Consider the following 16,452-nt stretch of genomic DNA (forward strand, 5'->3'; position numbering starts at 1 on the left):
ACTGTAAAACTAGAAAGTTTCTCTCTGACTTGGACGCAGCAGTTATGTTGCAAGTGGTGGAGCAAAATGGAAAGAAATGCCAAATATTCCTTTTTTTTAAGAACAGGGACATATGAGAGAATGGCCAGGAACACTTTTGTCATGGCTTGGGGTCTGGCAAAGCATTATCATGCAAATGAAACACAGGGTAATGGCATCTGCATAAATAGTCTAGTGGCATTTGCATATTAAAAGAATTCTCACCCGTATATATACTAAAACTCCTTTGATAATTCATTCATATAAAGAGGCAGAGAATCCCTTAAACGGCTCCTTTCTCTCCTGCATTAAAAAACAACTCTCTAGTAACTACTCCTGATAATTTTGGGGGATGAAAGCAGATTCTCATAATACAAAAATACTGGACATTGTTATGCAATATCGATAACTAACATAATCAATTGATTTTTTTTTACACTATAAGATATATAGTTTGATGGGATTAGCTTTTTATGTGCTTGTGCCATTGATAATCGAAGCAGCAATATAAACTTTCTAACCAAATAAGAAAAAAAATGTGTAGGATTAAATACGTTAATATCGTTGATATTTTCTTTATGGTAGTACGTCCAGCATTCCACGAGCAACAAACCAGTACAAATCTTTTGACATGTTTTTGTTTTTACATGTGTATTTGTTCAAAGACCATGTTACTGACTTCAGCAAAAAACTAAAAAAATATGATGTTTACACTCGTTTAATTCGGAAGTTTACAAGCAAACGATTTTGTAAAACACGGCGCTCAAAATAAACAGGAGTGTTAAGAAAATTTTATGAATTGAGCGTTAATATAAATCTAGTATTTGATAGAGCATTACGGTGTGTTATGGTGGGGGGAACTATAGACTGTAAAGCATAATTCATGAATCAAAGTAAGGTTGAGGTCTGGGGATGGGAAGGGGTAGGGCAATATTGATTGGCTGATTGATTTTGAGTTCCTGGCAAAAATTACTTATTTTATACGAAGACCGGACCCGGCTAGTATGCCATCGGGTCACGACCCTGGCTTCCTAATTGAAGTTTTTCCAGTATATGTCCTTTGAGGGGCTCCAGGCTTATACCGGTTGGAAGTACTATGGTTTTCTTCAAGCATTATCTGAAGCAATTGGAGGAGATACATCATTTTGTGGTGGCTGCGGGAAGTGTTATCAAACCCGTTGCATCGACGTAGCCTACAGTGCGTCCTAGGGCACTCTTCTAGCTTGTTATTTGCAATGAGTAAACAGTTGGTTTTTGTTTCAGGAATGAAGAAAAATGCAATTAATCATTTACTTTTCAGGTTCACTTTTATCTCTCCGACATGATGTTGTTCTTTCAGTGCTATTATTGTGACGATTCCCCATAGGGGAATACTATTATTATTATTATTATTATTATTATTATTATTATTACTATTATTATTATTATTATTATTATTATTATTGCTATTATTATTTATTGTTATTATTCTTTCTGCACGTTTTTTTTCGCAAGAAATCTGAAATAATTATCATAGGTAGCTTAGGGTAAGAATATGCCGTAGACCCAGTTTAAGTGACCTTGTCCTACTTTTCAAAGTCACAGGGGCTTTTAAAGGCAAAATTTGTAAAATTTGAAATTGCCATTAGGCCTAATGTAAAAGCCGTATGGCTATGGACCTTATGGACAATGATACAGATGTAAGTCCCCAGATATTGCCCTACTTTAATGCAAGTAGGTCAAGGTCAAGGTCAAGGTCGCTAATGGCAAAACCGGCTCAAAACAGGTTTGTTTCCGAGATCTCAAAAACCGGAATGCCCAGAGCCCTGATCTTAGTGGCATATGATGCCCTATATATTTATCTAAGGTAAGCTTAACTTTTGTAGCGACTGCTTAATTACTTTTTTTAATATAGATTTTTAACTATTTTTGAAATTGCAGAAATCGTACCTTTGGCAATTTCTCCATGAAATATTGGGTTTTAGTCATAGCATGCTATAGTAAACTACCCCAAACATATGCATAAAACATCCAAATCAAATGTCAAATTTGACCTTAACCCTCATTTTCAAGGTCATTTGGCTATTTCATGGAGAAATATTAACGTAGGCTAAAGGTGACGTTTTGTTGAACATCTCCCCCCCCCTCCCATTGGCACATGCTTTTTTAGGATATGTGGTCAAATTTAACCCGTTACCTTCACACGACCTTGTAAGTGATAATACTGCCAAATCAAATTTGACCTTGACCCTCATTTTCAAGGTCATATGGCTATTTCATGGAAAAAAAAAATAACGTGGGCTAAAAGTGATGTTTTGTTGTCATACACCGCCCCCCCCCCATCTGCACATGTTCTTTAAGAATATGGGGTCATATTTAACCCTTGACCTTCACATGACCTTGTAATTGCCCATTGCCTTCAAGCTCAAAGGTCAATTTCTCTATATTTGTCATTTTTGCCTATGTTTTACCTCCATATACCTGCTATTATTCAGATAAATTGCTTTAGAATAGTTTGTTAACATAAGTCAAAATTTAGTGAAGGGGTCATTAGGCCATTAAACCATTACATAATATCTTTTACTGATTCACGAAAGCATTTCCACACCTATTTTGCAGGGAATCCTCCGCCACTGGCTTTAGCCAGTTACAGTCTAGTTATTATTATCATTATTATCATTATTATTATTATTATTATTATTATTATTATCATTATTATTATTATTATTATTATTATTATTATTATTATTATTATTATTATTATTAGTTAAGATACAACCCTAGTTCGAAAAGCAAGATGCTATAAGCCCAAGGGCTCCAACAGGGAAAAATAGCCCAGTGAGGAAAGGAAATAAGGAAATAAATAAATGATGAGAACAAAATTAATAATAAATCATTCTAAAAACAGTAACAACAAAGCAGATATGTCATATAAAACTATAAAAAACTTATGTCAGCCTATCACTGAATAGAGAGATAGCCGTACAGTCCTAAATGGAAATAAACTACAGTATGTACGTAAAAATAGCACAGGAAAATATCCTGAACTGTAATATTTCCAAAGTACATGATAGGGATATGACATAACCTGACATCTGTGTATTGAATAGAGAAAGCCATTCACCCATAGGTCATATGGAATTAATAAGCCTTTATATCATAACTCGCCAAACATGAAAAAAATTGATTGGTCATTAAATACAACACATAAACACCACCAAAAATGAAGCAAAGAATCCAGGTGGTGGCTGTACTTTATAATACCCACAAACTTTAATACAATTATAAAACCTAGTCAGTTTAAAATATCATAGTTCATCAATGAAATATTATTGGAAAATAGGCTTCAAATTAACATACGACAGAGATTGATTTCCGGCTGATCGAACTCTCCGTTGATAAATTCCAGATAAAATTTAGTGAGGTGGTAAACCTTCGAATATTATGCGTCTTTACTTTCATCATTAGAAAACAAACTATACAAAGTGGGAGTGAGCATCAATAAATCTCCCACGGAAAAATTAACTACCATTCTTTGACATTAGTTTTGGACATCTAACTTCACAAAATAGAATTCCAATCTTTCTCAGTAAAGGAGCAGTTTTCTCCATACATATTTTCAGCTTTTAAGGGGCCAAAGAAATCTTTATTTGAACCTTTAGCTACCAATTTTTGTTTGGAAAAATAACCAAAAAGATACGAGGACTCACAACCTTAAAACATCTCTTGGCCTTCAATTCTCACAATAATGAAAGCACCGCAACATTGAAGGAAAACCTGGTACGATGTGACAAGATTGTAATTTGTCCACTCTCTATGCTGAGGCCATGGCTGAAGAAAATCCAAACTGGTAACTGTTTTAATATGAAAATCTGAATATCCAATCATCAGAAAGAAAAAAGCTATCATTTCAAGATACAAGCAATGCAACCTTGGCAAGAATCACTGAAATAGTAATGTATATTGCAATAAAAATTATATTTGTATTTCATCTTAATACAACAGACATCAATTACCCTATGTATATATCTGACCACATTTTCTCTCTGCCTACTACACATACAGAATCCTTTTCAAATGCCTATAAATTAAACCTAATTAAATGTGTAGTAGTGCATCAGCATGAGATAATCTTAAGAGGAATCCAAAAATCCTTTTATTATACAGCTCCCAGGAGACCTTTGGGCACTTGGATAAGAGAAATAAATGGAAAAGGTAGTCCTATAATGACTTCAAGAGAAGTAAGTACATTTCCTTATATCATAATAATGATAGGGAGTGCCTATCACGTTCCTCATATTTCAAGTCAGATTTCATAGATTTATATTAAGTAAAAATAAAGAAAGTAAAAAGTACACTACCAAAATTTAGCATTTTCAGAGTTATTCGTACTAATTGTATTTGATACCCTGTAATGTACAAAATTTGGTACACAAGTAACAAAAACGTAACCATGTTGCCATAGTCTTGGGTTCTTAATCCTCTTGAACTAACAAGGCTGGTCCATAGCACGTGGGCATTTTTCATAGGACAGGAGTGCTGGTCCAGTCCAGCTGGTCAAATTATAAGGCTAGTCCTCTGCTTGTATGGCCGGCTTTATAATGCATCTCGACCATACGTAGTAGACTTGCTATATTAATATCCCCTGGCAACTAAAGCAGAAGCTAAAGAGCAGCCACTAGCAAATCCTTGACAGCAAAAAAAAAATGGAGACAAACGGTCCTAGATATTGAAAAATATCAAGAGACAATGGTTAAGCAGAAGGAAATAGTGATTAATGCCTATTAAGTTTTTCGTACTGGTGTTTCAAAAGCTATGGCATGACCTTAGATGTCGGGATGCCAGAAAACCTAAATTAAATCAATCAAGTATCGTTGTGAGAAATTATCCCTAGAATGACCATTAAGATTTCAGAAGCAGAATTCTCACAGCTTAATGCAATGGATGAGCTAGCTGGTCACTGTGAAATATATATCAAATACAAATGCAGCCGTTCCTAGTCCATTGTAATACAACTCATACATGACCTTATTCATGTCAAGGATTTGGCCAGTTTTCATCACAACGCTGGCCAGTGCAGGTTGGTCATGGTGACTGATTGCTCACAGTAAATCAATATAGTATGGCTGGCCAGGACTAGTAGTTTTCCTGATCATGGCAATATGAAACCACTTTCACCACATTAAAGTATCCTCAACATATGAAAGCTTATCTACCAATGTATGTGTGCACACAAAATCTAAAATCATATTCTCTACTAGGATATTAAGAACTCCAAAGGACTTCGCAAAATCACAGGGACCACCAAGGGATACATTCAAATAATCCTGGGATGAAGGGCCAAGTTTTACTCGTCTGCCAACAAGGAACTGTTAGATAGGGCAGAAGCGGTGTTGAGTAAGGAGAGTAGCTCTAAACACATAACCAAAGAACATATATGGGAGGAGTTCTTTAATAATGAAGAGTCTTTGAAAGCCTTTTAGGGGCTAAATAAAATAATCCTCAGCAGAGACAGTGAATAGCAGCAGGCTTTGTAGAGAAAAGTTGAATGCCTGAGATAAGGAAATTTTTACAAGGTATTGCATGAGGGGAAATTATAACAATACTGAATAATAAAGAGACACTTCAGGCAATAAAAGAGCCGTTAAATAAGGAGGCGGAGTCTATCACAAAATATGAAACTGGTGAAGAAGAAGCCAGGACAGAGAAGATAGACTACCTATCTAAATTTTGATTAGTCTATATTTCAATTTATTTAGGTAATTACCCCCTTTTGTTGTACATATGTGATCTTGTCTCAATTGATCAATTTATCTTGTCTTGAGTTCCCTACGGTTCCTTATGTCATATTTTTGTTCCCTAATGTTACCTTCTGTCCGAGTATGGTTGGTATGTATTATTTTGTACAAAACAAATTTTCTATATGCCAGTTATGATGTTTACTTATTATTTTCTGCACTGATTCTTGTGAAAAAAAGACTGTGAACTTTTACATGCCTTTTATTTTTGGGCCTAGCCATGTCGTCCTGATTGAAGATTCCTTTAGGCATCTTTCTAAGGGATATCTAGCTACAGTGATACTCCAAGAGAATTGACCATAGGTCTCCAGAATTCTAACTCTTGGCGTGAGTATCCTTAAGAAAATTGTTAAGGATATCGCATAATATCAGGGGACGTATTTCTTGATACGACACATGGCAACCTTCACCCCGAATAGAGTTTTCGCTCTGAGGGGGATGAGTGGCGAAAATGAAAGGGAGCCGTCATCAAGGTTAACCGGTGGATCACCTTCCTGTACTACTACAGGGCCATGCATGGCAAATCATTCCTTTTATAGTAGCGAATTAAGCATGGTGTATCTCCCGCTTGCTCTCGGTGTTTTGTTACTATTCCTGGATTTATCATACCTTCTCCAGCATCTTCATCCTCTGGAAAGTTGAGTATTTAATCTTTCCTGTGTATAATTTTTAGCTCCTTTCTCACAGTTAAATTAGCATAATTTAGATGTGTTTATCGGAGCATAGCCGTTCACCGAAGGTGCCATTTTTGACGCTGTCATACGCCATAAATGCTTTATTTATTCAGTAGTACGATGTTCCCTGTATTTAGCTTTTATGAATTATAGCTATTTAGGCAAATTATACTAGTGAAGATGATATCATGCATGTATATTTCTTCTTCTGTGAAATGTTTCTATCATATACAATAGGGTCTTGGTGACGTAGCGTAGCCAAGATCCCGACTCTCGTTGGGCTAGACTAATGCGTTTTAGTATACTTTCGTACATTATCCACGTTTACCCTCCTGTAACGTTTTATCAATTCAGTCAGGGAGAGCATATATCCTAGAATTAATAATATAATTCGCTACTCGTCTCTTTTAGAAATTTAAGGGTAAACCCTACCTTCCCTCTGAGTGCCGCCATTAGGCGACAACCCTATCTTGGTCTTGCAATAGAGTAATGTACTCCGGCTTGACTAGGCTATTGTTTCTGTCTTCCCTCTTTGCCGGTGAGTATCCCAGCTTTGAATGACGACAGTAACTCAGAGTATTCAATCTTGTTGTCGGCAACTCAACTGATGGGGGACTAGTCATTCTCCGGCCGGTTCACAGTTGCAGGCATAGGATGCCCAGCTTTCCTAGCCCACAATCGAAAGTAGTAGTACAATTGCCGCCACCTTTTCCCTTGTGGTCTAGAAGCCATGTCTTATATCCGGCAAGGTCTTTGGCTGGGGAATCGTTATTCCTCTGCCTCCCAAGACAGCGCCGATATAGAAACTATCTTTCTGTGTTTGTGACCGATAGTAGGAGACTCTTTCCCCTTCCCCTTTCTGTCCTTTAGTGAAGGCCTAGCTGTCACAACTTCTTTGGCCGGTATTCTACGTTCTCCTTGCTTGCCGGGTGGATTGTGATGCTGGCTAGGCTCCTACAAAGGCAGCTTGATTGCCGCTTTGACCTTCCCCCTAACGGAAGCAAGGCTCCGGGAAAGATTGTGCCGGCCATGACGGATGCCGGTGGGAGACCCTTATATTCATCAGTCCTCTCTTGGACTGCCATCCACAAACCCTGGAGCCGGCAGAGCAGCCGGCAACCGATACTGTGGCTGGATGGAACCTAGAATGATTACATTCCCCCCTTCCACTTGAATCCTCATTCTGGGAGAAGGCAGTATGGACAGTAATCGCTACAACCCTAGCTATTGTACTAAACTATAGTAATACGGTAGCCCTTCTCTCCATGCTTTCTCTCTCTCTGTCGGCTAGTGCCGTCAGGTACTAGCCTAGCCGGCAGCATGCTGGCATAACTACAGTATAAGATTATACAGTAGCCAATATTTCTGCAGTATAGTAAATACTGCAGTTAGAAAACTATAGTATATGATATACAGTAGTATATTTTTCCAACATATTCTATGTGTCCTTTCACAGTCCATTGTTGAGACCTCTAATAATGTTGAAGTGAAGTATTCCTTCAACATCCTGATGAGCCATAGGTCATCAGAACATAATATCATTACCCTACAATATCAACATTCCATTATGGAAGGGTAAGTGCTAGTATACACTAACTTTATCTCTAGAATTTAGAGCTCTTCCACCCTAGTTTTCCCTCCTAAGGAAATTCTAAATATTAATATTGAGGGAGGTCACAGCAATTGCTTGGACAGGAGACACATATATGTGTTTTTCTTATTTTCTTTCTAGCTTATTATCCTAAGCAATAATGATAATAGTAAGTACTAATTTAATGCATGAATTTAATTTATCAGTGTGATAAATTACCCCATACTCATTTCACCTTTTTCTTTCTTTACAGGAGGAGGCCAAGAGGAAGTGTGAGGTTATCTACTGTAACCACAAGAGTAAGAACTTTTGTGGTCACACCATATACATGTATCATGCCCCCTGCTCCACCGCAACTGAAACCTAGGATTGCAACTTCTGCTCTGCCTTGATGACCGAGGGTTTCAGCAATCCCCAGACGACGGATTCAAGGGATACTGCTAGGGAAAGCTTAGGAAGTGGGTACAAGGGTTCCAGAAGAACTCTCCGGGACCGTACCTACCAAGCGAGTTGATGTGAAGCCTGCTGTTCCCGAAGGCAATAGCTGATGCCGTCGTACCTCAGGCACGACCCGGAACTCCTTACATACAGCTTGAAATAGAGACCGATGTCAACGAGGCTTTACAAGGCATGGACATCCATCAGGAGAGGATGTCAGAAGTGTCCTCGGACACCGAAAAGGGTCTCCTTCGAGAGGACCCTGAAGAAGAGGTGGCCCAACCACCTAGAGAAGAAGATCTTGAGTCGACAGAAGCGGAGGACCCTCTTCTGTCTGTGTCAGCATTTCAACGTGTGCCGTCAACTCCTTCAGCTCCAACCCCTCAACTAGACCCGCAAGGAAAACATAGATAGGAGAATAGAATTCCGGGAAGCAACCCGCATAGTTGCTTCTCGTTGGTCATACAAGTGACCCAAAGTGTCTGACCTGCCACCATGCTCCGAAACCAGTCTCTGGAGGTATGCAGAGTTCATGCCCATGATGAATGGGAAACTCTACATTTCGGAGAAGATGGGGGCCATCGCCCTGGACAATATTCAATTCTGGCCAAACCTTTTGGCTTACCCGGAATGGTTTTCGACCACGGCCAGGCTCAGGCTCTCTTGACGAGTAGCCTGAAGAAAGGAGGATATACCAACTCCAAAGTTTTTGCGTTGTGCAAGAAGCACCCTACCTTTCTTGCTCCTTCATCCAGAGCTTTCCCCTTCTCGTCGAAAGCTCTCCACAGTGTGCTTAAGGAAGTTGATGCAGGCAAACCATGTCCTACGCTAGAGGAGTGTAGGCCATTGTCCCTGGCCTGGCCCACGGGCTAGAAGGATTAGAACGCGGTCCACCTAACCTTCTCAGTCTCGAAGCTCGACGCGGACATCTCAGGACAGCAGTTCAGTGAGAACCTCCCGAAGCTGTCAGACTTTCTCCTGAGAAGAGAACAGGACACAAATGAGAGACTAGCCGCTTCTCTGTCCCTCCAGAATTGCATGGAGATGTGTGCAGGCATTGCAAGCACCCCAGACATGAATATAGTCCTAGCCAAGATGCACATGACTACCCTAGTTAAGGACTTGTACGCTTTTGTGAAGGCCAGGAGGACCTGCAGAGAGTTTGTGTTTACCAATGCAACAGTCACACACGAGCCCAGGAAGTTGATCACTTCCTGTATCTGGGGGAAGGACCTCTTCCTAAAGGAAGTAGTCCAAAAGGTAGTCGCCAAAGCCGTCATGGAGAATAGGAATCTTCTCCAAAAGTGGGGAATCTCTGCCAAGAGAAAATCTTCCCCTGATGCTGGTCCCCAACCTGAGAGGAAGACGAAGAAGCCAAGACTGCCTTCTCGACCTGTGTAACATCCCACAGTAACAATGACCACAATGTCCCAAATGGTTGCTTAGCCACAAACCACTTTCCAGGTGGTGCCTCAACAGCTGGTAGCCCAGTCACCAGCCTTTAACCCAGGTTTTGAGACGCACACCACTACCTTTCGCCCGAAAGGTAGGGGATCTAGACAGGGCTCCTCAAGAAACCTCTCATGAGGTAGGGGTGGACATGGTTAGGGGGGATAACCCTCCGGACCATCCTAGCAATGAGATGCTCCTCCACTTTCGGGATCGTTGAACCTTCGATCCCTGGACCCATAGCCTAATCAAGAATGGACTAGGATAGAAATGGAACAGATCTCCACCTTCATTTCCTTAATTCTTCCAACAATCCACCCTCTTTCTAGAAGAATATACCTTAGAACTCTTGAACAAAAAGGTTATAAGGAAAGCAAAGTCCATCAAATTCCAAGGAAGGCTGTTTTGTGTTCCCAAGAAGGAGTCAGACAAACTCAGAGTCATTCTAGACTTTTCTTCACTCAACAAGTTCATCAAGAACAACAAGTTCCAGAGGCTAACCCTACAACACATAAGGACCCTGTTACCGAAAGGGGCGTGTGCAGTCTCAATAGACCTGTCAGATGCTTACTGGCACCTTCCAGTCAGTCGCCCCCTCTCCTCCTACCTAGGATTCAAGCTACAGAAAACAAAGTATGTCTTCAGAGCCATGCCGTTTGGACTAAACATAGCCCCAAGGATCTTCATGAAACTTGCCGACGCAGTCGTACAACAGCTACGCTTAGAAGGTGTACAAGTAGCTGCAAACCTTGACGACAGGCTGGTGTGGGCAGCATCCAAGACTGCTTGTCTGCAGGCAGCCACAAAAGTGATCCAGTTCTTGGAACATCTGGGCTTCAAGATCAATTACAAGAAGTCTCGCCTCTCTCCAGCTCAAGAGTTTCAATGGTTGGGAATCCATTGGAACTTGCAGTCACACTGCCTCTCCATTCCACCAAAGAAGAGGAGAGAGATTGCGGGTTTTGTTAAGAGACAACTGAAATCCAACAGGATCTCAACACGCCAACAGGAAAGAGTAGTGGGCCTTCTCCAGTTTGCAGCAGTATCAGACCCAGTGCTATGAGCACAGCTGAAAGATGCGTCAGGAGTCTGGAGAAGATACGCATCAAACGCTCGAAGAGATCTACAGAGACCGACACCGACCTTACTGCGATCGCTTCTGAGGCCGTGGTCGAAGGTCAAGAGCCTAACAAGGACTATTCCCTTACAACCACCTCAACCATCAGTAGTCATCCATACGGATGCCTCGACGGAAGGATGGGGAGGTCATTCCCATCAAAGGAAAGCTCAAGTGACCTGGTCATCCTTGTTCAAGACCTTTCACATCAACATTCTAGAGGCCATGGCAGTCCTCCTGACATTAAAGAAACTATCCCCTCACAGATCAGCCCACATCAAGCTGGTCTTGGACAGCGAAGTGATAGTGAGATGTCTGAACCGACAAGGTTCGAGATCACCCTACATCAACCATGGGATGTTGGCCATCTTTCGCTTGGCAAGAAAGAAAAGATGGCTCTTATCAGCAGTTCACATATAAGGGTTCCGCAATGTGACGGCGGATGCTCTATCCAGGCGAAAGCCGATAGATTCAGAATGGTCCCTAGATGCTGACTCATTCTCCATCATCTTGGAAAAAGTCCCAGAACTGCAGATCCACCTCTTCGCAACGAGCGACAAAGAGAAACTACCTCGATACGTAGCGCTATACGATGACCCTCGGTCGGAAGCGACTGACGCCATGTTCCTCGACTGGAACAGATGGACTCACATCTATCTGTTCCCACCAAAAAATATCCTGCTGAAGGTCCTCAACAAGCTGAGATCCTTCAAGGGGACAGCAGTAATGGTGGCCCCCAAATGGCCCCGGAGCAATTGGTTCCCTCTGGTGATAAAACGAAAGTTGAGGCTTTTTCCTTTACCCAACTGGTTTAGAAGTCGACTGTCTTCGCTTCATCATTGAGAACCCAAAACCATCATCTCAGGATTTTCTCGCCTTAGCAGTCAAGAAAAGATTTGGGATCTTGAAAGACAGTATCGACTTTATAAAAGAATACAAGTCAAAATCAACCAGAAGACAATTTGAATCGTCTTGGAAGAAGTGGGCCTCTTTTGTTAAAGCAAAAAAGCCGATGGAAATCTCGATAGACTTCTGCCTGTCTTTCTTCATCCACCTTCACGAGCAAGGCTTGGCTTCCACCACGATAACTACGTGTAGGTCAGCTTTGACTAGACCTCTTCTATATGAATTTCAGGTGGACCTGTCGAACGAAATCTTCAACAAGATTCCAAATGCATGTGGTAGTCTTAAACCCGCAGCCCCTCCGAAGCCCATTTCATGGTCTTTGGACAAAGTTTTGCACTATGCTTTGAGCCTGAACAAAGAGAATTGCTCCCAAAAGGATCTAACATAAAAAGTGATATTTTTGCTTGCGATAACCTCCGGGGTTAGAGTTAGTAAAATAGTAACCTTATCAAGAGACGAGTGCTATATTCCGTTCACAGAAGAGGGAGAACTGAATCTTTTTACCGATCCAAAAGGTGGGGTCCTTGGAGAATCTGCCCTCTGATGGAAAATGTCTCTCTATGTCCAGTAGAGTGTCTGAAGGTCTATCTTTGAAAAACTTCAGACTTCAAAGAAGGACAGCTCTTCATAGGCGAAACCTCAGGGTCAAGCTTATCCTTGAAACAACTGAGGGCGAAGCTTACTTAATTTATTCGCAGAGTGGATCCTGACAGTACACCCACAGGTCATGATCCTAGAAAAATTGCTTCCTCACTGAACTTTTTTCAGCATATGGACTTTGATAGAATCCGCTCATACACAGGTTGGAAATCCTCTAGTCTTCTATAAACATTATGCAAAGCAAGTGCATGAGATAAAACACTTTGTGGTGGTGGCAGGTAGTGTTATAAAACCTGTCGTCTAGTGCTGCGATGAACAGTGAACTGTTTGGGACTTTACAGTTATGGGTGAAAAGGTGTTTACACCTTTAAGTGTTATACCTTTTATTAAGGATCACCCAGGTGCCAATGGGACTGTTCTTTATAGGTGTAGAATCAAACCAATAACACCAGTGTCGTGTGTACATTCGTACGCAGTGGTGTTTAAACTCATCCAACATCTACAGTGAAATTATCTTAATAATTTTGCAATAATTTTGAGTGGCCATGTTTCAATACATATTTTTTCCCTTAAAGGTGATAAATATATATGTACCTTTAGAATGTTGGTTATGAAGGATATGATTCTATTTTAATAAATTCATTGTTGTATTTATGTTGTCTATACAAATAAATATAGAAAATGTATTTGCATCTTATTCGCCCCAAAAGTAGCTGAATAAAACTAGCCAGAGTCTTTTAATTATTTTTTTCCTAAAATGATATAAAACACTTGAATCTGCTCATACGTGTGAACATACTTATGGTAAGTTAATTCCATTGGTTCCAGCGTATACAAACCTTCTCGCTTCTATAGTCAGAGTTGACAGTTTCCCTGTAGGGGGCAGGAAGCCCTAAGTTCATTTCAAGCTTAGCGGATATGACAAATAACAGTAACGTCATGTATTTATGCGGTCTGGCTGACCATATAGAAGCTTACTCAAGGTTAAGGCACTTATACAAACCCACAGATATAGTACTTTCAAGTAATTTTCTGGTAAACTTCCATCAGGACGACATGGCTGAGCCCCAAAAACGGATTTTAAAGCAAAGCGAAAAATCTATTTTCGGGTGAGATAGCCATGTCGTCCTGATAGACCCGCTCTCCTTTTCTAGAAAAGGGGCATACATATGTAACAAATCCCCACCTGAAACTACTCTATCTGTAGCCATCCATGCTTAATTGCAACAAGGAATGAGTTGCCATGCGTGGTCCTGTAGTAGTACGGAAAGGGGACCCACCGGGTAACCTTGATGATGGCTCCCCTTCATTCTTGCCGCTCTTCCCCCTCAGAGCAAGAACTCTATTCGGGGGGAAGATAGCCATGTGTCGTATCAAGAAATACGACCCCTGATATTATGCGATATCCTTAAGAATTTTCTTAAGGATACTCATGCCAGGAGTTAGAATTCTGGAGACCTATGGTCAATTCTCTGGGAGTATCACTGTAGCTAAATATCCCTTAGAAAGCTGCCTAAAGGAACCTTCCATCAGGACGACATGGCTATCTCACCCCAAAATAGATTTTTATCTTTGCTTCAAAATCCATTTTTAAGCCGTATTAATGCTTTAGCAGCAATAGATTTAGTGTGCCTCTTTATTATCATCCTTCCTGAACATAATTGATTTAATCATATTGGTAGGTATTTGTTCCATACGTCTTACCTAAAATGCCTCCTTCAGTTTTGGGTTCTCTAAGGTTCCCACCACTGAAATCAGATGGTTTCCCCATCACGGAGGGTGCTCCTTTGGCCCTTTTCGCCTCCCTGACAGGCCATTATACTTGTCAATATTGCCACTGCATTGTTCTGGAATAGATATTTGAGACTGATACCTGTGCTTTGATGAGGTAATCCTGTTAGCGCATTTCGGTATTGGAACCTCTCTTCGAGGCCTCCTATCGAGTCATAGGTAATTCTCTGATACACTTCCATCAGGACGACATGGCTCGAGCCCAAAAAACGAATTTTGACGTAGGAAAAATCTATTTTTGCGTGAGATAGCCTTGTCGTCCTGATGGCCCACCCGTTACGTTGTCCCTCCCCGATTCCTCTTAGGATGCCTCTTTTCACGCTAGTTACGCTGCTATGTGGAATGAGTCATCAGAGACGAGCGAGGGCACCATAGGGGGAGAGGATATGTAACGGCTCCCCACTTATCCTTCTCCCTAGTTAACTAAACTGAGTAAAGTCTGTTTGGCGTGCATGTATCTATGATTATCATTGGATATGTCCTATGAAACCGAATAAGTGGCGGAACATAAGTAAGTTTACTTATAAGATTCAGTTCCCTGGTGCTCAACCCAAGTCCACGTAAATCCAAACTCAAATATTAAACAACATAAATATAGATTAAACGATATAGGAACATCACAATGCTTGATGCTGTGGTGAATAAATAAACACCGACTAACAATACAACAAAGTATAAACCATAAAAGTCATGAGTTACAAAAGGTGAAGAAACAATGCATCGCAACGGGCAGAAACAGAAACAAGCGTTCCTTACATATACTTCATCTTTCTTATTGTTCATTTATTGCATTTTAATGTATAGTAAAATCCTATTTTCTACAATTAATTCCAAAATTTGGGTTTCAAATTAAATGCACATTTTATACAACAATAATAATGATGAGGTAATTCTGATTGTCAAAATCACTTTCCTGCTATGTTAAAATGTATAGTTTGCATTACCAATTTCTGGCAAACTTGTAGAATGAATGTATCCGGTGACTGATAAATAATTTTCTTACAAAATCCTATGACAAATTTTATGGGTAACACCAAACAAACCATGGAATATTCAATCTCTTTTTAAACACATTAGTAATCATTAAAGGTTTCGTTCTTTTATAATAATAATAATAATAATAATAATAATAATAATAATAATAATAATAATAATAATAATAATAATAATAATAAAAGGAAACCATTATGGTTACAGTTAATGTTAAGTAAATTTCATAACCTAAATCTTTTTGGTTTGCGTCATTTACTTACCCTGTAGACAACCAATTACTTCATTACCGGACATGTTACAACATCATAATTATTCCTCTGGATAACAGACTACACATCGATAAAAAGCAATGCAATGTTGATGATAAAATCATATAAGATTAAGCAAAAATACGATCAAACTGTATTATACAAAGTTTCATTACGTAACAAATAAGAGATGTGGTGATGGTGTACAAACTTCCCCTTTTTCGGTAAAATCTTTGTTATTTAAATGATCAAGAGGAACCTTCAATGTCTGGGTATTTGGAATTTCCCCGAACCTTCAATGTTTAGCTGTCATGAAATGGTTACAGTGAAACGTTTAGGTTTAAATTTAGTGCCGGGCAAACTTTTTCTTCTTTAATTTGGACGGAGAATAACTAGGTCACGCGAACTACCATGTACATACTCGCATTTACACTGTAATCAAGAAAATTACCTGTGAGATGAATTCAATATACATTTTCCAGCTCGGGATGTTAAAAAAGCATAATCCTTCAAGGTTTTCATTAGAAAATTAAATCTTATTATTACTATTAACTTGTTTGCTAGAAAAGTCATACCAACATCCTACGTTCTTATTTGATTACTTTGAATTATGTGTTGTTTATCATGAAATTAATTAAATTTTTCTGTGTAATTTACAGGGCTTCTATTGTTTTTTTTTTTTTTTTTTTTTTTTTTTTTTTTTTTTTTTTTTTTTTTTTTTTCAACAATCTAGTATGACTGAATTATACATTTGACCCTTATCTGATACACAATTCAAATGTTTACATAAACCCTTAAGATTCAAAGCTTTTAAATCTCTCTCTCTCTCTCTCTCTCTCTCTCTCTCTCT

This window comes from Palaemon carinicauda, chromosome 18 (genome assembly GCF_036898095.1).
Source record: "Palaemon carinicauda isolate YSFRI2023 chromosome 18, ASM3689809v2, whole genome shotgun sequence".
Taxonomy (NCBI): Eukaryota; Metazoa; Arthropoda; class Malacostraca; order Decapoda; family Palaemonidae; genus Palaemon; species Palaemon carinicauda.